Below are 13,285 nucleotides of genomic sequence, written 5' to 3'. Positions count from 1 at the left end.
ATATAAATTTCTAAAAATTACGGATATCCGAAAACTAAAAAGAAATAGTAAATATATATTATATAAGTACTATGTTTTGTTTAAATATAGGAAAAATTCAATTAGTGATAACAGATGAAAATAAAATATAGAATTATAGATATCAGATGGAAACAAAATCTTGAATTTACGGACCTATTTCTGCATTGTTTTATTAATATGAGTCATATTTTAATTTATATAATGGTTATATTTTGGTTATGCTCTATCAGTCAATTTAATAGTATCAAGAAATTTAGCATAAAAAGAGCCAAATTTAAAATTATAGATGGGTAGGGCTACAAATGAACCGAATGAATATGTGTTAAAGAAGTGTTCAAAAACACTTACCAAACAATATTTTATGTTTGTGTTCATTCGTTTAGAAAATGAACGTGTTCGTGTACAAACCCGAAACACGATTCATCGACCATCAACAGAAGTGAGTGAGGGAATCAGGAAATCCAGTAACTCTTGCAGGAATACTACTCTTACTATCATTAAGATCTGCATAGCTACTATAATCTTTCCCTTCTGCTTTTGCCACCCTTTGACCATTTGAGTCAACGACACACTATAATCAATACCACAATATTCCTCAGCTTCATTCTCCATGGATTTCCATTTCTCTAGAAGTGGGGCAAGCACGTTGACTGTGTGCCCTATATCGGGCCTCTGACCTGGCTCTCAGGCTGTACAGTGGCCTGTCAGCTCAGCTATGACGGAGATGGTTTCAAATGTTTCTTTGTTCAAGTTAAGAGAGGCGTCCACACCACACCAGCCATTAGTTTCTCTTTGTCGATTCTAATGTTCCAAAACTAGGGGTGTTCAAAAAAATCGAACCGAAACCGAATGAAAAAAATTCGTATCCGTAATTTTGGATATCCGAAAACCAGACAATCCGAATTTTCGGATTCAGATTTAGATATGAATTTCTAAAACTTTTAGAAAATCGGATTATCATATATCATAAAACTAAAAAGAAAGAGTAAATATATATTATATATGTACTATGTTTAGTTTAAATATATTAAAAAATAGTAAAAGTAAATATGGATTTATGAATGGTTTTCTATTTCCATTGTTGGAAATTTAGATAATCAAATGTAGGTTAAGTTTTAATCTATTCACGAAACGATGTTTTTGAGTTTTTTTTTAATAAATTTAGATATTTACCGAATCCATATCCGAACTTTGGGATAGCTGAAATTTCGGGTACGGGTTCGGATATTAATCTTCATTATCCTAAATTTTCGGATATCCGAAAACCGGATAATCCAATTTTGAACACCCCTATCCAAAACCATGCCGCTAGGTACCGGCTTTTTTCTGGTCTGTCTTTGTTTAATGCCATTAAACCGGTTAGTAGCTCCATAAGAACGACACCGTAGCTGAATACATCGGCCTTTGTTATCACTTTACCTTTTCACATATTGAAACAAAATCTAGAACTAGTGATAACAAATGGAAACAAAATATAGAATTAGTGATAACAGATGAAAACAAAATCTAGATATATTGAAATGAGATAGAAACAATGATAACATATGGAAACAATGATAACAGATGAAAACAAAATCTAGATATATTCATATCAGATGGAAACAAAATCTTGAATTTACGTATCTATTTCTGCAAAGTTTTATTATGAGTCATTTTTTAAATCATATAATAGTTATATTTTGGTTATGCTCTATTAGTCAATTTGATAAAATCAAAAAAATTAGCATAAAATGAGCCAACTTTGAAATTATAGATGGGTAGGGTAATAAAAGAATCGAACGAATATAAACAACACCTTGTTCATGTTCATTTGTTAAAGAAATACATGTGTTCACAAGTTGTTCATCAACACTTACTGAACGATATTTTATGTTTTTGTTCGTTCATTAAGAAAATGAACGGGTTCGTGTTTGTTTGTTAACCAGTTAATGCCAACCTGCCTATTGCGCAGGGGCGGCCCGGAGGGGGTGCGGGGTGGGCGACGGCTCAGGGCCCAAACCCTCTGGGGGCCGAATTTTTTTTAGTGAAGTTACGCTTTAGAACTTAGAATATAAAAGTACTGATATGGAAATGTCATGATGAGGCGCATGGTCTGGTGGTTTCCAAGTCATTTTATTTGCAAGTAGGTCTTGGGTTCTTATTCCTGATAGCTTCATTTTTAGTTGATTTTGTTTCCTTGTCTTTGTTACCTATGCATTAAATACAAATGATATTAATTAACTAATTTTGTGTTACACTAAATCAAAATGGGAATCATAGTTACTTCTCACATCTAGTTTAAAAATGATTATTTATGTTAATTTCTTAAAATATTATTCAATCTACAATTAGTTTTATGTGTTCCTTTTTTTATGAAAAAAGTCTTATTTTGTTTTTTTTTTCTTTCAACTTTGTGTATTTTCTAAATACAATTTTAATAGATTACGATGGTTTTACATGATCGTAAATAACGTTTTTTAAAGTTACGACGTAACTATTCCGTATTTTCTGAATTTACCCTTACAACATGTTTTCTTTCTACGTTACGTTGTCCAATGCGCGTGTGATGTGCTTTTTATCTACGTTTCCACGTAAAAAAACAGACTGCCGCAACATGCGGGTGATTCCACAGATTTTTAATTCATTTTCATATATTTAAGACTTTTTTTGTATATTCTTTTTAAAAATTTATATTTTAGGGGCCCGTATTTTATCTTCGCACAGGGCCAGAAATTTTCAAAGATTTTCAAAGACGGCCCTGCCGTTGTGATAGGATATTGATTAAGAATGTCTTTGTGGTAAGTAATCTTTATACTTAAAAGCAACTAGATGGAACCCCGCCGCGTTGTGGTCGGCAACTTACAAATTAAGACAAAACGTAAAAAATTGCTAGATGGAAGCCCCCCGTGTTGTCGTGGTGAAGGTTAAATGACATCAAATATTAACCATGTAAAACCTATGACAATACAAAACTTAAAAAAACGTCAATCAACTTGGTAACAGAAGAAGAAGTCAGCGACATGTGGAGAACACGTGTCAAGCAACCAAGAAAAGCGGCATCAAGAGGATGTATCATGTGCTTTAACATGTGACATAATACATACCTATGAGTTGTTGTAGAACTTGTACCATTAGCATACAACACTCTAATGCACAACACACTTATGAAGCACAAAGTACAATCTATAAAGCCAACAAGTGTTACAAAGTTATAGTATATAATTTCACTCCCACCATCCCAATGCAACCAAAAAATGTCCACGTAGATAACGTCATGTATTGACATACGGACGTAAGTTTCCATGAATACGTGATCTTATGAAACTATATTTTTGCTTGCTAATTAAGCCTTGATTTGACGCATATGAAATAACAATTGTCTAAATAAAGTGAAGAAGGAATATCTATCATAATCGTAGATATAATATTCATTAAATTCATATATATGTATTAAATTAAAACATAACATAACCGAGAAACAGTGACTAAACGGTAACGGCGTCAGCTTTAGCATCTTCTAAACCCTAATACCCAAATCACATTCTTCACTTCTTCTTCACCACATCGACACCTTCCCACCACCGCCCTCCGTCATCGTCCTGAACCCCAACGCCAGGCTTACCGTCGCACACATCTGCCTCCAACCAACCTCCACCTCCATCACCACTTCCTCGTTGCTGGTTCCGACCACCACGCGCCCTCAACCGTCTTCTCCAACCACACCGGGACCACTACGCACCACCGTTCGCCCTCACCTTCGCCGCCGGTCTCCGACATCAGGTAAGCTTCCCTTTATTAGAGCATTAGTATACATCATAGGGTTCTTCTGTAACCATTGCTTGTGTTTGCTTAAATGAGTCTCCAAAATTACAACCATCGAGTAAAGAGTTGCTTGATTGGTTGCATCATGGTAACATTCATAATTAGGTTAGTTTGTTTGTTTGAATCCCAGTAAACAGAGACAGAGGATTAGAATGTGGGTATTGTCAGTTGATTTTTGGGGGTTTTTTATAACAATGAAAAGAACACTCAATAAAAAAAGTAAAAAATTTACTTGAATAAAAAAAATCCCTTTGTTTTTATGCAAATAAGTTGATATTTTTTTGCCTAAGAAGTGTCAAAAAAAAGTTCTATTTTTTTCCTGATGAAAATTGATATATGCCAGCTGTTATACTGCCATCTTTGAGAAGGCTACACCTTGACTTGGTGGAGCTTGATTATCCCATGGTTGGTGGTTCTAAAGGCGAAAGCTCGAGTTTAGAGATATCAAGTAAAAACAAACCAGAAAACGAAAGTGGTGTCAAATATGATTTGTGCACTTAGGTTGGAAAAGCTTAGCCAAACATAACATACAAGTCTGAAGCTTTCACAATCCAATTGAATTGTATAAATGAAACACATGTATAATGTTGTACGCTTTAGTTAAAGAAAAAAAACCTTAAAACATTACAAAGTAATATTTTATTGTTTGTGAGGTTTTTTTTTTTTTTTTTTTGAATGGCGTTTGTGACTTATTGAGCCATTGAATTGAAAACCCACAGGATCTATCACAGAAGAATCTGAAAGCAAAACGCCCAAAAAAAATTTTCTCTCTTCGTTGTATTTTATGAATATTCGATATCTAAAAGATGTGCTTTCTTCTACATTGCAGGTCTTAAGTTGTGGTTAGCCTTTTAAGGATTACCTGTTGAAAATGGTAATGTTATCGTTTTTTATTGTTGATTTTATGCACGATCTATCTTTGCTTATTTTAGGTTTTTAAGCTTTATTTATATTTATCTATGTATTTCATCTTTACTAACGTTGTTTAATGTATAAACCAAAATGATTCCAAGAGGAGCCTCTGGTAAGCGTCCAAGAGTGTTTAGTACCTATGAAATTGGTGAATCATCACATAGCAGTCGTTTGCGTAGGGTATCAAGAATGTTAGAGCCAGTGACAGGTGGTCGACACGCGTCATCTCAGGAAGAACGCACCCCGCTTCCTACATATTTCCGAGCTCCATGGCATTGAGATTTGAAAGTGGCTTTATGATTCTTGGGGCCTGGGTCTCATAAAAGCGATTATCATTAGTTGGCTAACAGTTCTGAAAGTCATCTTTTTGGGTATTAATTGCATCTGTTGATTATTTTTGAATGGTGATAAATTTTGTGGTGTTTCATTTCTTCAAAGGAAGCTTTTAATTTGGGTAAGTATGTTATAATTTAATAGCAATTGGGCTTTTGGTATGAATTCCCTATAGTTTTTTTAGTCATGATTAAATGTGTGCTTTAGTTTATTGGTTAGTGTAACATGTTTATGTTTAAGAAAAAATTAATAGGCTCAAATACCCCTGATGTTGGATTTACAAGTATATACATATACAAGTATATACATATTGGTCTTGCATTTTCACTTATCTGCATGGACCAAACTTAAAAAGGTTGATTGGACATTTGCAGGCCGGTCAATCATCGTTGACTTCAACGATTGTGAAAAGTGGCCACGATGTGCGAACATAGAAGGTAGGAGGCAAAAGACAGGGTCACGATACTAAAGATGACTTAATTTGGATTTACTCTCTTACTGTATATGTATGGATTGGTTTCTCAAACAGATCAGAGTTTTTGGCAGATATTTGTTTCTACAAACTCAGCTTAATTTAAGCTAGCCTTTGGCATACCAGACTCAGGTGGCTCAAGCGTGGAACAATTCACTCAAATTCTTCTTCTAAACCCGCGCAAACTACAACCAACCGACCCTTTACATGAGCAACCTCTAGGCTCTAGCACTAATCTGGTCTGATTATTATGCTTTAATTGAATATACAATGCAGGGGACCAATGACGAACAACTCTAGCATCTCTCACATAGAACCCAAAACTGCACCAGTAGCCTTTCATGTCAGAGTTCTTCAAAGATGGAAACTGTCACGGCCCCAGCCCCGGTTTGACCCGGTCAGGAGCCGCGGGACAGGAACCCGTGGTATTTAATTAATGCGACAACGGAAGATTTTAAAACAGGATCTTTTAAAACTTGAATTTCCCGATTATTTTATTTCATAATTCGGGATAAACCCGTAATTTACAATAGAGGAAATTTTACTAGGAAATTCCCTGATTTATTTAAAACATGTTTATTCATTTTAACTGAGCCACCTCTTCAAGCTGATTAGTGCTCCGTAGCACGTTTTCCTTGATTTACAGCAGGTCGCCTGAAACATGTTTTAAAAATATTTTGTCAGCGGGGAAATATTGAGTGAATCATTCATTTTGATAAAATGACACCTAGTTATAAATTACAGCATAAGAGCGATTACAATGGCTTCTATCTTATTTTTATCTAGCACTTTGTCACTTGCTGACGATGGTTATATCACTATTGGGTCCCTCCCCAAGTAGTGACGTTTATCACGGTGAGGATTTATTAGCCTAACCCATGAGAAATTAGTAATGTGCACAATACCCCACTAGCCAGTGATTAAGATAACCACGACTTACTCCCTGTAATTATAACCTTTGAAAATAGTTTTGAGGTATTGTAAAACAGTGGATAAAAAGAGAATGACTCACATTGCAGATTTATGCGGGCAGAGTTTAGCCTACTGATTAGCCTGATAACCTAATTTAAATAACAATGCACACGAACTAGGTTAGTAACTAATACAGCATTTACCATAACTCACGAGATTAAACCCTCACAACGAATGACAAAGTGCAATACTTAAACATCCATCGAATTAACGACGAATGACAAAGTATAAACCCAATTTGAGTAGTACTTAAACATCCGTTGGATAGTTTCAATCGATCGGACATTGAATCGTAGTAGCGATCGAGTTATTACCCTGTTATCGCGACAGTGTTTCGTGATTTGTGTGTGTTTTGTAGTATACAGACAATAACTCAGTGTATGAATTGAATTTTAACGTCGTTCCAACGCCAAAATGCATGTCCCACACCCCTCTATTTATACTGAAAATTTGGCACCCTCGCGTGACGCGAGGGGCCTACGTAGATGCGTCGCGTGACGCGAGGGGTTCCACCCTATTATAGGGTAGCCCCGTGTGTTTGTAGCCTAGCTGAGTCGACGGAATGTTAAATTTCGATTTTGACAGCAAATTATTAGGATAATCGTCAATAGGGAATACCCCCCCTGAGTTTTAGGGGCACTGATCCTGATTCTGATTGTTCTGAAATTTTTAGGGTTTATGCAGGATTACTTGGGGGTCTCAATTAGGGCTTCCTACTTAACAAAATATAATCGTAAATAATAATTTTGATGAGAGTTGTTACAGAAACCATATTAACTCTAAGGAGACACTTTTTTCTACTAATCGACATATGCGTATGTCTGCTCCCTAAACATTATTTACATCTTGCTATATTATATGTTGTATAACTCTCATACACTCCCAAATCAGGGAGACTTAATCCAGGCTTTTTTACCAAAGCGACGAAGGGTACCTTGCTCATTTGACAATTTTGATGTACCGCTACCAATTTATATGTGCTGGAGAGGTAACTTTTAACAACCCTTATTTTATCATTTACGGTCTTAATTTACTTAGGAAATATCTCTATTGACGTAGGTGACTTACAACATAGTACCAAGTTACCAAATGTTCACCGGATAATTATTCTGCCTACCTCAACTGGTGATTTTTTTTTCGCTTCTCAAGAAACCATCACAAAACCTGCAGCAAATTTTGGAAAAAGGGCATAACAAACTTTTATATGCAACCTTCGCATACAGAGACTAAATAATAACATGGCCTTGAAGTTTCTTTTTAACTGATTCTGTCTTACAACAAATATGGTAGATATAAATAGCATGTTCAGTGTTTTTTTTATCAAGCTTATGACAAGGTGGTGGAAGGATAGCATGTGCAGGTTATATGTATTTTTTTAGCGAAATGATAGCATGTTAAATGCGGATATAAATAGCATGTTACAAGTTAATGGCTTATTAAATGTATGCCTTGGGTTTACAAAGTCCATGGGACACCGCCGCGAAGCGCGGGTTAAACACTAGTTATTATTATTTTTTTACTTGTATATATCCTTTTACCAATAAGCATCTATGCATGATGATATTGTTGTTAAACAAAATAGTAAAACCTATTAATCTAGATTTTAACATCAATGTTTTATGTTTCTGACTAAACTTTAATAGGTAACTTAATGTAGGGGCGAGCATCGGTTCCAACCTCGCATGAACCAAAGTGGGATTGGGATCGAATTCTTACCAATTTTAGAACCAAAACTGACCCTTTTTTGCATTGGCGTTTCAGGTTTCTAGGCAGGTCAATCTCAACTACCTAGACCGAATATACTTACAAAACCTTGCTTACATCTGTTTAGAGGTTTGATGATTTAAGGTTAAGAAAATAATTAAATTTGTTATAGTGGCTATTTCATTACATTACACTTACATAAAAATAAGGAAGATATTTGAATGAAATTGTTATAAATTCAGATATACAAACCCTTGTAACTGCTTTGGCAGTTAACATATTACAATTGCTTGGCAGTTATTCCTATGTTGGCAGTTATCCCTATGTATGTATAAACACAATGGAACTTCCAGATTGAATACATTTTTCCATTTAGTTTCTTATCACGTTATCATGCACGAGGCTCTAACCAACTGAGATTTATCGGAAATCTGAGATCAATCACAAGAATTCGTGCAAATGACCGTGCAAAATGAAACCTGATCCTAGAATGCAAACGCGCAACAAATAACACGTCATGATGCTCACAAAACCGTTAATCTTGAACATATTCATCAAATCTGAATCAGTAACAACGGTGCCAGATTACCATCGACAGAATACTTGACATCATGTTCAATTGACGATTCGTTATGGTTGGAATGGATGTTAGTCAATGGAAAATTAACATCAAACAACCTATACTAATGGGAGATCTGTTACATTTACAGAAAAAATAACACTCTATCAATTAAATTACAAGACATAGAATAAAATACTCTACGAAAAAAATGAAGGAAATTAGAGTATTCAACTCCTGATGTACAGGTTTAGTGTTTGGGTTAAAAACACGGCAAAACGGGCAATCGGTAACATGCTGTTTAGATTTATAGGTTTAGCAATTCCATACCCTATAATATTAAGTATGTGGGTGTTATCATCGTTTAAAATAAAATCATGAAAACAAATAATCTTTCATAGAAAAAATAACACAACCACAACCCATTTTTTCATTAACAGGTGTTGATGTCTCCATTAAAGAAGGAAAACAACTACAAACATAGTTTTAAAATAGAAGATTTGAAGATGTTAACCCAATTAAGAAGGAAAACCTAAGAATCATGGATAGACATATGCTTCAAATGATTGAACAATACGCATTTTCAAGGGCAAGGTAGCCAAACATCCTAGCTAGCCGAGTAATAACCGACTTCTCACCATCCGGAGCGAGTTTGACCTTACCAAAGTCCAAAACTTTGGCTCGAAAATCGTCACCGAATAAAATATTAGACGATTCAAGATCTCGGTGTATAAAGCTTTGATGAGCCAAAGTATGAAGATATTTGATCCATCTAGCCACATCCAAAGCAATATTCAACCTCCTTTTTCAAGAAAGCGGTTCGAGCTTAAAGTTTTTCCCAATAAACAGATTCCGACTTAATGCACCTAGTGGCATATATTCATAAACAAGAATTCTTGTAGGTCCTTCGGTTAAATATCCTAAAAGCGACACCAAACGTCAGTCTCTAACCTTTGATATAACTGAAATATCTGATTCGGATTCGTCTAACGCTTTGATACTAATCATACCAGATTCCATTCTTTTGACTGCTATTTTTTGTGCCATTGCTAACTGGCCCTTGTAAACGAACCCAAACTAGCCACAACGGAGCTTGTTTTCTTTTGCGAATTTTTAGAACATGTTTTTTTGAACTTGAACCGAAATGATCAAGTTTCTGAACCACAACCGACACTTGTATGTGTTTGTGTGCTGTTGGCGATTGAGATCTTGACCATGTTATCCAAGTCAGATGGGTCCTGCGGATGAATAACGAGTGTCTTTGGTAGTTGACTTGAGTTAACTTTCTTCTTTTTACATAAGTCTAGGGATGTTCAAAAAAATCCAAATCTGAAACCAAATCACAAATATCCGAAATCCATATCCGAAATATCCGAAATTTTTGATATCCGAACGGATATGAATTTCTAAAAATTTCGGGTAATCAGATTATCCGATATCCGGAAACTAAAATGAAATAGTATATATATATATATACACATATAAAGAGGTAAATTTGGGTTATACTCCATGAATAACAAGTAAAATTGATTAAATGATGAGAACTAGCAAAAAAAAAAAAAACATGTCAAAGAATTTTGGGCAAATGTCAAAGCTTCTAACCCGCCCATATTGTCATGTCCATGATATATAAACATGAAATGGATAGTTACTAACATTTTCAGGGACAAGGTAGCCAAACATCCCAGCTAGCCGAGTGATAACCGACTTCTCACCATCCGGAGCGAGTTTGACCTTACCAAAGTCCAAAACTTTGGCTCGAAAATCATCACCGAGTAAAATGATAGACGATTCAAGATCTCGATGTATAAAGCTTTGATAAGCCAAAGTATGAAGATACTTGATCCATCTAGCCACATCCAAAGCAATATTCAACCTCCTTTTTTCAAGAAAGCGTTTCGAGTTTATAGTTTTTCCCATGAAATAGATTCCGACTTAATGCACCTTGTGGCATATATTCATAAACAAGAATTCTTGTAGGTCCTTCGATTGAATATCCTAAGAGCGACACCAAACGTCAGTCTCTAACCTTTGATATAACTGAAATTTCTGATTCGGATTCGTCTAACGTTTTGTTGCTAATCACACCAGATTCCGTTCTTTTGACTGCTATTTTTTTGTGCCATTGTCTAACTGGCCCTTGTAAACGTCCCCGAACTACCCACAACGGAGCTTGTTTTCATTTGGGAAAGTTTTTAGAACATGTTTTCTTAGAACTTGAACCAAAATGATCAAGTTTCTGAACCAGAGCCGACACTTGTATGTGTTTGTGTGTTGTTGGGGATTGAGATCTTGACCATGTTATGCAAGTCAGACGGGTCCTGCGGGTGAATAAAGAGTGAGCTCGGTTGTTGACTTATGTTAACTTTCTTCTTTTTACATAAGTCTTGAGATGTTCAAAAAAATCAAAATCTAAAACCAAATCAGAAATATCCGAAAATCCGTATCCGAAATATCCGAAATTTTGGATATCCGAACGGATATGAATTTCTAAAATAATATCCGAAAACTAAAATGAAATAGTATATATATACATATATAGAGATAAATTTGGGTTATACTCTATAAATAACAAGTAAAATTGATTAAATGACGAGAATTAGCAAAAACAGAAAACATGGCAAAGAATTTTGGGCAAATGTCAAATCTTCTAATCCTCGCATATTGTTACGTCCATGATGTATAAACATAAAATGGATAGTTACTACTATTTTTAGGGGCAAGATATCCAAACATCCCAGATAGCCGAGTAATAACCGACTTCTCACCATCCGGAGCGAGTTTGACCATTCCAAAGTCCAAAACTTTGGCTCGAAAATCATCATTGAGTAAAATATTAGACGATTCAAGATCTCGGTGTATAAAGCTTTAATGAGCCAAAGTATGAAGATACTTGATCCATCTAGCCATATCCAAAGCAATATTCAACCTCCAAATTTCAAGATAGCGGTTCGAGTTTAAAGTTTTTCCCATTAAATGGATTCCGACTTAATGCACCTTATGGCATAAAAAAGAATTCTTGTAGGTCCTTCGGCTGAATATCCTAAAAGCGACACCAAACGTCAGTCTCTTACCTTTGATATAACTGAAATTTCTGATTCGGATTTGTCTAACGCTTTGTTACTAATCACACCAGATTCCATTCTTTTGACTTCCATTCTTTTGACTGCTATTTTTTGTGCCATTGTCTAACTGGCCCTTGTAAACGAACCCAAACTAGCCACATCCAAAGCAATATTCAACCTCCTATTTCAAGAAAGCGTTTTGAGTTTAAAGTTTTTCCCATGAAATAGATTCCGACTTATTGCACCTTGTGGCATATATTCTTAAACTAGAATTCTTGTAGGTCCTTCGATTGAATATCCTAAGAACGACACCAAACGTCAGTCTCTAACCTTTGATATAACTGAAATTTCTGATTCGGATTCGTCTAACGTTTTGTTGCTAATCACACCAGATTCCATTCTTTTGACTTGCTATTTTTTGTGCCATTGTCTAACTGGCCCTTGTAAACGTCCCCGAACTAGCCACAACGGAGCTTGTTTTCTTTTGCGATATTTTTAGAACATGTTTTCTTTAAACTTGAACCAAAATGATCAAGTTTCTGAACCACAGCCGACACTTGTATGTGTTTGTGTGTTGTTGGGGATTGAGATCTTGACCGTGTTATCCAAGTCAGACGGGTCCTGCGGGTGAATAAAGAGTGAGCTCGGTGGTTGACTTATGTTAACTTTCTTCTTTTTACATAAGTCTTGGGATGTTCAAAAAAATTAAAATCTAAAACCAAATCAGAAATATCCGAAAATCCGTATCCGAAATATCTGAAATTTTGGATATCCGAACGGATATGAATTTCTAAAAATTTCGGATAATCAGATTAGATTATTCGATATCCAATATCCGAAAACTAAAATGAAATAGTATATATATACATATATAGAGATAAATTTGAGTTATACTCTATAAATAACAAGTAAAATTGATTAAATGATGAGAATTAGCAAAAAAAGAAAACATGGCAAAGAATTTTGGGCAAATGTCAAATCTTCTAACCCGTCCATATTGTCACGTCCATGATATATAAACATGAAATGGATAGTTACTAGCATTTTTAGGGGCAAGATATCCAAACATCCCAGATAGCCGAGTAATAACCGACTTCTCACCATCTAGAGCGAGTTTGACCTTACCATAGTCCAAAACTTTGGCTCGAAAACTATCACCGAGTAAAATATTAAACCGATTCAAGATCTCGGTGTATAAATGTAATAACCCGGTTTTCGAAATCCTAAAATGTATGTTATTAAATGCTACTTTATTTATTTATTATTATTTTTCTGCCATTCAAAAAAAAAATAATAATAATAAACTGTCACATTTAAAGTATAAGAGAAAAATTCGTTATACAATTTAATTAACATTTTTCTGAAATAAAGTTATTATAGAAATGTTATTTAAACTAATAAATAAAATAAATAAGAAAAGAATTGTTGGGTTTTTGGAATAAAAGT

The 13,285-nt window shown here is 34.9% G+C and overlaps 1 pseudogene; it reads right to left on the bottom strand.

Annotated features, from left to right (window-relative positions):
• Nucleotides 1-441: 441 nt before the first annotated feature.
• Nucleotides 442-10,694, bottom strand: LOC110875271 (annotated as a pseudogene).
• Nucleotides 10,695-13,285: the final 2,591 nt, after the last annotated feature.

Source organism: Helianthus annuus, chromosome 14 (genome assembly GCF_002127325.2).
Source record: "Helianthus annuus cultivar XRQ/B chromosome 14, HanXRQr2.0-SUNRISE, whole genome shotgun sequence".
Classification (NCBI taxonomy): domain Eukaryota; kingdom Viridiplantae; phylum Streptophyta; class Magnoliopsida; order Asterales; family Asteraceae; genus Helianthus; species Helianthus annuus.
This window is presented reverse-complemented; position numbering and strand designations above follow the sequence as displayed.